Source organism: Gossypium raimondii, chromosome 8, assembly GCF_025698545.1.
Source record: "Gossypium raimondii isolate GPD5lz chromosome 8, ASM2569854v1, whole genome shotgun sequence".
Taxonomy (NCBI): domain Eukaryota; kingdom Viridiplantae; phylum Streptophyta; class Magnoliopsida; order Malvales; family Malvaceae; genus Gossypium; species Gossypium raimondii.
Genome location: NC_068572.1, coordinates 38,648,576 through 38,657,712, shown reverse-complemented (window position 1 = coordinate 38,657,712; position 9,137 = coordinate 38,648,576). Strand labels below are relative to the sequence as shown.

Here is a 9,137-nt window from a genome sequence, read left to right as displayed (position 1 = left end):
ATATATTTAAGAAAAAGTTAATTTTTAACCATTTATTTTCTTTTGGATCTTAAATAATTTTTGCGTTTTATCCAATTTTTTAAAATCTTTTACAAATGAGTTGAAAAGGATTTTTTTATTTTAATATTTTAGATGAGTTAACCAATGAATTAGCCGCTTACTGTGTTTTGAGGATCACATTCTATCACACTTATTTTAGGGTCTGTTTGATAGGGGAAAATATTTTTCGGAATTGGTTTTCCACATTTTACGGTGTTTGATTGTTGGAAAATGAATTGCTAAGGAAATCATTTTCCAAAACACGGGTAAAATCAACGCATATTTCCGAAAAATGTCTTACCCCTTAGAAATCGGTAAGACATTTTCCACAGCTCATCTATTCACCCTTGAAACCATTTCCACAGCTCCTTATCATCTCTGCCTCAGCTTTTCTGCTAGTTTTGCTAATTTTAAGTTTTGTTTTACTGCCGACAGTCTTCCCTAACCCTATCTCCCCTCCTCCCTTTTTTTTCCCAAATCTAAAATCAAGGCATCAAGTTACCTCCGTCCTCCACCGATCCACCTCCACCGGTCCACCTCCGGCCCTCCACCCAGTTCCAGAATCAAGCATTTAAGGGTTTGTTTAGTCCCGAATCGCCAACAAATTCGTATTTAAGGTAAACTGTTTGTTTACTCGTTGATGTTCATAATTTTTTTGCGTTGTATTTTGATTTTTTGGGTAATAATGTTGCTAATTTTAACTTTTGCTTTACTGGCCGACAATCTTCCAAATCTCTAACCCTATTGTGCCCTCCTCCCTTTTTTTCCCAATTCCAAAATCAAGGCATCAAGCTACCTCCACCGAGCACCGATCCACCTCCACTGATCCACCTCCACCGGTCCACCTCCAGTCCTGCAACCAGTTCTAGAATCGGGCATTTAAGGGTAAAAAGACTTTTTATGTTAATTATTTTCTTTGTGGGTAATAATTTTGATTTTTTTGTGGAAAGTAGTAGATATATTGATTATTGAATAATGATTTTTTTTCTTTTTTCTTTTATAATCTGAATGATGGATTTCTACGATTCTAATTTCTATGCACTAAGAATGGTTTTTCGTTGTATTTTGCTTAATTTTTGCATTGTATTTTGCATAAGGTAATGTCTGTGGAAAGAAGTAGAGATATTGAGCATGTTTTGGGATGACTCGGTATTTTGAGTTTAGGTGATATGAGCATGTTTTGGGATGACTCAGTATTTTGAGTTTAGGTGATTTGAGCATTTTTTGAAAGCCTACATCTTAGTCAATAGCAAATCTCGAGCTGCTGATGTTATACTTTTATGAATTTCTTATGTTCTGTTCTAGAGGATTTGATGGTTATTTGTTGGTTACTAAAATAATGCTCATATTTACTATACTAAAAGAATTTAAAAGACAATTAAACATTAATAGTATTTGTTATTGATGTATGTGGAAAATATAATTAGTCAACTATTATGGAAACATGTATTATTTAGACTGATTTTATGTATCAGTTACAGTGATTTTAGAATCTTAATTTTAGGAGTCATTTTACCTTGATCTTAGAACTGATTTAGAGGATTTCACTTCAAACTTTAAACCAAAAATTGCTTGGATGTGGGAATACTTAAAAGTATCTATATTGCATTTAGAATAAACTCAACTTTAGTACACAAGTGGCCAGCAAAGAAAAGGAAATACAAAACCTTAGATGCTGCATGAATGATGCATTTGGTGTATTGCAGGGGCCTGGATAGGATAACTCTTATTTCTTTTCTTCTTTTTTTTTTTCTGAATGTCAGATATGATAACTTTTATCCAAGAACACATATGATGCTCCTTTAAAAGGAGGATACGAGTACCAATTTGGTTTCTCATACAATGTGGCCTAGGAGAAGCTATCCTCTTTATTCCTTCAAATCTGATCATCTTCATAATCCACTTCAATAAATGCACCACAAATGGTGGGTGAAAAGGAATGTTGAATGATAAGATAGCAACATATGCATATGACTTGGAAGAAAAGGAGAGGAAATACTTGAAGTACATAAGATATATGGTTTAGAATTACTAATCATGTAGGTCATATATTTGGATCCATATTTATTGATTAAGTTTTTAGTATATAAGTGCCAACAGCTCCGTAAACTATCAACGATTCAGAGTTCATTTTGCTAAGCAAACCATTTTCTTATAAAGGGTTTTGCTAACAAGCATGTTTATGGCACTCTTTAAAGTTAGTAAATGTATTATTTATAATAACATTGTATCATGTGCAATAGTTGACAAGTTTATTCATCATTTCTAATGCTTAGAAGATATTACTATATATTAGCAAAATCCTATTACAAAATGTAATTTGTAGACACAAAGCATTTGTTATTTAAAATATTCCGATTGCCTAAAATATACCACTATTCACTTTATGTAAGAATATATTATTTAAAATATTCAAAGCTGTTTTATTTGGCCTACAAATAGGCAACAATTCGCAAAGCTGTTTGAAGTTTTTAAGAAATCATTAACAATTCGCAAAGCTGGTCATAATTAATTAAATAGTTAGTGAATTCTAATCTAATGGTGATTAATTAAATAGTTAGTGAATTCTAATCTAATGGAAAAATAAGTAATCTTATTTTATTTTTTTGTTCATTATTTGCTTATCAAATATATTGAAGTATTGTATTAACCAAATCATTTATTGAAGTATTGTATTAATTATGGCAATTAGCTTGATATGTATGTATGCATAGTCATGGTAACCAAATCATTTATTGAAGTATTGTATTAATCATAGTAATTAGCTTAATATATATTAATATATGTAAAAACAACTTTTCCGGAAAATATTTTCGGAAATCATCAAACAATGAAAACATTTTACATGATTCAATCAAACACCGGAAAATATTTTCCAATAAATCATTTTACGAAAAGTAAAACATTTTCCGTAAATCATTTTTCAAAAATATTTTATCGCCAATCAAATGTAACCCTACATAATCTATTATGATATTTCGTTTTTCTATATTGTAGGAATTTTTATTAGTTAATTAGTTATCTTCGAATTTTATTGTTTATCAAGTTCTCCTTTCTGAAGCATGCTACTGTTACGTGTATAAGAAGCATATATTTTTATTAATTAAGTTCAAATGCTGGAGAATAGCTAGGCTTGTCGGTTCAAAGAAAATTACCCTTTACCGAGAATTGAGATCCAATTGTTGGAAAAAGAAAAAAAAAGAAATAAATTCTTACAAATTTTCATTTCTTTCTGTCATTCAGAGCATTTAAATGCTAAATGCCTTGAATCAATTTCAATGAATGGTTTTTTTTATTGTTGGTAATATAAAGTACCATATTCGCTGAGGAAAAATTTCTAACAGGGTTTAAATATAACCTTGTTTTTTAAGGGTTAAAGGCCTAATACATGCATATTATCGGGCATTTAATCAAAAAAAGCTTTTTTTTTTTAAATTATCGAAATGGGCCTATTATTTAATTATTTATCGGAATGGTCTATTTTTCGGAAAATCGCGTCCACGTCAGCGTGATGTCAGGGGACGCGCCAGGAAATCGTGGCCACGTTAGCAAATCGCGCTGACATGGCCGCAATTTGCCCCGCGCGTGAATAGTGCTCCAACGGTCAAAAATTTGACCGTTGCCCCCTCCAACGGTAAAAAAAAAACTATAAATACCCCCACCCTTTTTTTTTCACAAACTAATCATCTCTCAAATTTCCTCTCAATTTCCTCTCAATTTCCTTCAAAAATTCTCTTAAATCCATATTTAATTTCAATTTTCTCTCAAGTTCCTCTTAAGTTTCTCTTAACTCCCTTTTTTTAAATAATTTTAAAAATATTTTTTAAAATTTTTTTAAACCGTAAAAATTTGTACGATTTCAGCAATGGCCGGAGAATTGACTCGTCTTGATAAGCATCACATATCGGTGGAACAAATGAAAATGGTAAGTATTAAATTTAATTTTTAAATATTATTTAAGAATTTTTTATTTATGCATTTTTAAATAATTATTAATTTTTTATTTGTTATAAAAGTTTGTAGATCGGGTATTGGAATGCAATATCCGGAATATGCATGCTCCTCCATCACCGTTGGTAGAGAACTACCTGCGGGAAGCGGGTTTTTGGCACGTGGCGAAGGTAGGCCGGGGATGCAAGGTGGACCCGAAACTAACCAGTGCGTTGATCGAGAGGTGGAGACCTGAGACACACACATTCCATCTTCCATGTGGAGAGTGCACTATCACTCTAGAAGATGTCAGTCTGCAATTGGGATTGCCGGTGGATGGGTACCCAGTCACCGGGTCTGCCCAATCTAGCGATTGGGGGGCGGTGTGCTATGAGCTTTTGGGCGCTATTCGGGAGAAAATGGAGGGAGGTAAGATCGAGATGGGCTGGTTACGTGACACATTCCCTGATCCGGATGAAGATTCAACCGAAATTGAAAGAATCCGATATGCCCGGGCATACATTCTTCAATTAATTGGAGGTTATCTGATGCCCGACACGTCACGGAGCCGTTTACATCTAAGATGGCTGCTGAAACTCGTTGATTTTAGAGCAGCCGGTGAATTGAGTTGGGGGTCTGCCGTCTTGGCAACGTTATAACGAGAGATGTGCGGGGCGACGCAACCGAGGAGAGCAAAAATCAGAGGTTGCCTGTCACTACTGCAGTCGTGGGCACGGTTTCGCTTTCCATTTCTACGTCCTCGAGTGGACCACCCATATACATTCCCACTCATAACGAGGTAAATTTTATATTAGATTTTACAATTATTATGTAGATTTTTAAAAATAAAAGTATGCTAAAAATTTATTTAATTAGGTGGAACCATCCGGCAAGTCATGCTCGATTACCATCCTCTCTTGAAGATATACGGCTTCTATTGGACCAATGGTCGGAAGCACAAGTAAGTATTAAATAAAATAGATATTTCCATACATTCGCTAGTCGATTGATATTTAGTATTTAGTATTTAGTATTATGTATATAACTAATATTTCTATCATGTTCATATAGTTTCAATGGACACCATACGAAGATCCGGCAATTCGGGCAGTAATCCCGGAAGGGTTCTTACAAAATCCACAAGCTTGGCACGTGAAAGTCTTGTTGATCAACTACGTAACCGTGGAGCCGCACCAGACAAATAGAGTGCTACGACAGTTTGGATGTAGACAACCGATTCCCGTGGATCCTGAGGTGTTTGACGATCAACACAAAGTCGACCTTCGGTAATTGAATATGGATTGGACGAGATACTGGTCCGAGTACATGGAAATGTGGGAAGATCGGTATGAATATATACCTACTCGGGAACCAATCATCATTTTGGAGTTAGCGTGCATTCCAAAATACATGCCACGGTTTAGGATCCATGGCAAGCCGTATTTACTGACACCAGAGGAGAGGCAGCGGCAAATACGTATCGAAAGGGAAAGGCGTGGGCCTCTAAATCCAAGACGACAAGACGACAAAGGCAGCCCATCAACGAGGCCCAGACATTCACCCGACTCATCATCAGCGGCCATGTAATCACTAGGCCCAACGAGAGCACCTACACAGTCACCCGGTGCAGCAGTTCAACCAATGATACCTACGCAACCGCCTTTTCAGATGATGCCAGGTGCGTTTCCTAGCCCTTATATGTATCCTAACCCTTATTTGTATCCTTTTCAGAGTCCTATGGCAGGTTAGAGCCAAATCCCCGGTTCAGCTCTATTTCCTGTTATGCCGAATGGACCGCCGATGTATAGGCCAGCGGCGTACGGGGGATCGCAAGAGGGGCTGTCGGGGAGCACTCCTTTTTACCAATCCCCACCAACGTATGAGTTTCAAACACCGTCGCCGTTCATGATGCAAACACCTCCACATACACTATTCTTTGAAGGTGGATCATCGTCCCAAGTCCGACAACCAGATGCTGTACCAGAAGAACCAGAATCCCCGCCGGAGGAACAACAACCGCCGCTGGAAGCTAGAGAAAGGAGGAATCCACCGCGTAACCGTCGACGGCCGCCATGTGGCACTGAATCCCTCGAGCATAGACATTGATTGTCGTATTTAAATTTATTTGTACAAATATTTTGAATATTTTGATATTATTTGATGTAATAAAATAGAAGTTTATTTGATGTAATAAAATAGAATTTTTTTTAGTTATTTTGATATTATTTGATGTAATAAAATAGAAGTTTATTTGATGTAATAAAATAGAATTTTTGAATATTTTGAATATTTTGAATATTTTGATATTATTTGAGAATTCTACTAACCATTAATACCCTTAACTTAAAAACCCTAACCTAATTAAATTAAAAACCCTAACCCTTAACTTAAAACCCTAAACCCTTAACTTAAAAACCCTAACCTAATTAAATTAAAACCCTAACAATTTAATTAAAACCCTAAACCCTTAACTTAAAACCCTAACCTAATTAAATTAAAAACCCGACCTAATTAAATTAAAACCCTAACCTAATTAAATTAAAACCCTAACCCTTAACTTAAAAACCCTAACCTAATTTAATTAAAACCCTAAACCCTTAACTTAAAAACCCTAACCTAATTAAATTAAAACCCTAACCCAATTAAATTAAAACCCCAACCTAATTAAATAAAAACCCTAAACCCTTAACTTAAAAACCCTAACCTAATTTAATTAAAAACCCTAACCCTTAACTTAAAACCCTAAACCCTTAACTTAAAAACCCTAACCTAATTAAATTAAAAACCCTAACCCTTAACTTAAAAACCCTAACCTAATTAAATTAAAAACTCTAACCTAATTAAATTAAAAACCCTAACCCTTAACTTAAAAACCCTAACCTAATTAAATTAAAAACCCTAACCTAATTAAATTAAAAACCCTAACCCTTAACTTAAAAACCCTAACCTAATTTAATTAAAAACTCTAAACTAATTTAATTAAAACCCTAAACTAAATTAATAATTTTACTTTTACATAATGTTAGATTTGGAAAAATATTTTGACCGGTACTAACAATTAATAATTTTATATAATTTGAAATTTTACTAACCATTAATACAATTTATCAATTAATAATTTCACAAACTTAATTTTTTTACAATTACATTCAACTATTGCGATTAGGGCATGATCGACTTGTATGGCCTGGATTCCTACACCATCCGCACAACTTCGTTTGGTGGTTGTTTCTGATATCCATATTGTTACGTATTCTAGTCGAGCAAGGTCGACCTTTTGGTTTGCGACGTAATTCTCTATCCGGTAACAGCTTAAAAGGAGCAAGAGATACGGGCGGCCACTTACGCTCATCTGGGACCGGTGGGAAAATGTGTCTCCAAACATTGTATATGTTTTCTAATTTGTACACTTCGTCCACATAACTCATCACATCCAGACAGAGATTCTGACAAGCTGCAATAACATGCGTGCATGGATAACGAAGTGCATCAAACATCCCACAGTCACAAGTCCTATTTCACAAGTGTACACAATATTGCCCGCCAACAACACCTTGGTGCTGTCTGTCAAACTCTGTCACGCGAAACCATAAATTGTCTTGATCGTGACACACTGTGTGCATGGTGTTTGCCCTCGCCTTGGCCTTGTTAATTTCTTGAACTACCTTATCGCACCATACATGTCCTCCCCGCATCGCTCAGATAACTTTGCTCGCTTTGGAAATAGCGCCGCTAAACGAAAATATGTCTCTCGCACAACTGATGTTATCGGTAGATGGCGCGTTCCTTTAAGAACAGAATTTATGCATTCAGCCAGGTTCGGCGTCATATGGCCATATCGTAGGCTGCCGTCGTATGCTTGTGCCCACTGTTCGAAACGTATGTTACAAAGGCAGTCCGCTCCTTCTCCATTAATTGAACGTAAAATTGCCAACATCTCGTGAAAACGATCTTTATTTATTTCATACCTTGCCAATATAAGATCATAGCGAATAATTTATACCACTTCTACCAATAAAACTAATTCAAATTGACAAACGAAATAACACAGATATAGACTAAATACCCATGTTGGTCACTTGTCGTCGTTCGCTCTTAGATGGATATTACCTATAGTAGTTCGAAGCAACGTGTCTTGGACAATATCTATGGCGTGTGCACTGTCATAAGCTTCCCTGTCTATCAAATGCAGCTAGTATACCGGCGCCCCGATCTGAAATAAAACAGATATCAGGTTGGGGGCACACATGCCTCCTTAACCTAGAGAGAAAGAAATCTCAATCATCAGATGACTCCCCCGGTGTTATTGCAAATGCAATTGGAAGAATTCTCCCACCGCCATCCTGTGCCACTACAAGCATTAGCCGATGAGTATACCTACCGAACATAAATGTATCGTCAATTTGTACCAAAGGCTTGCAGTATGGAAATGCGTCTTGGCATTACTTAAAGGTCCAAAACAGGCATTTGAAACTTGGCATCCACGTAGCAATCGGCCGTTGTAGTACGCATGTTCCGTTTCAAGGTCTGTGATGGCACCTGGGACGTATCTCTCTAGCACCTGACACCACTGCCATATTTCATTATATGAGGCGTCCCACCCACTATGCATCTTCTCCAACGCCTTTTGCTTAGCTATCCAAGCCTTGCGGTAAGAGGACGTGTACCCCATTTGGCTACGAATATTGGCAATTAACACCGGCACTAAAGTCCTTGGATCTGCTTTTACTGTGGGCAGTATCAAGCTAGCTAGCATAGCTGAATCCATCTTGGGATGATCTTGTGAAACACCTATAAATTGAGTACATTAAATAATGCAACATTGTATAATAAAAGTATTATTCAGAAACCGTCAATACTATACCTGCAGCACATGTATGTGAACCTTTATACTTTTTAATCTCCCACAACCCTGTCCTTCTCCTTAACGAGGCGTAGATTTTCCATGAACATGTGCCGTCTTAGACCGCACACTTCGCCTCAAACTTATCAGATTTGGATTTAACGACGTGGTAGTTAACGCCGTTTTTGATGCTATGTTGTTTCAAAGCACCAATAAAACTATCCTTGTTGGTAAACTGATTACCAACTTCAAATTCACCAGAATCTACCCCCGAACTTGTACGATCACGTAACTGGTGTGGTAGATCTGGAAACTCTAACGCATC

The 9,137-nt window shown here is 36.2% G+C and overlaps 1 long non-coding RNA gene across 1 annotated transcript; it reads left to right on the top strand.

Moving 5' to 3' along the window:
- Positions 1–785: 785 nt before the first annotated feature.
- On the top strand, positions 786–2,301 carry LOC105791386 (uncharacterized). The gene is made up of 2 exons (XR_001132963.2): positions 786–924; positions 1,803–2,301. It is a non-coding gene; the product is annotated as an uncharacterized LOC105791386 (long non-coding RNA).
- Positions 2,302–9,137: the final 6,836 nt, after the last annotated feature.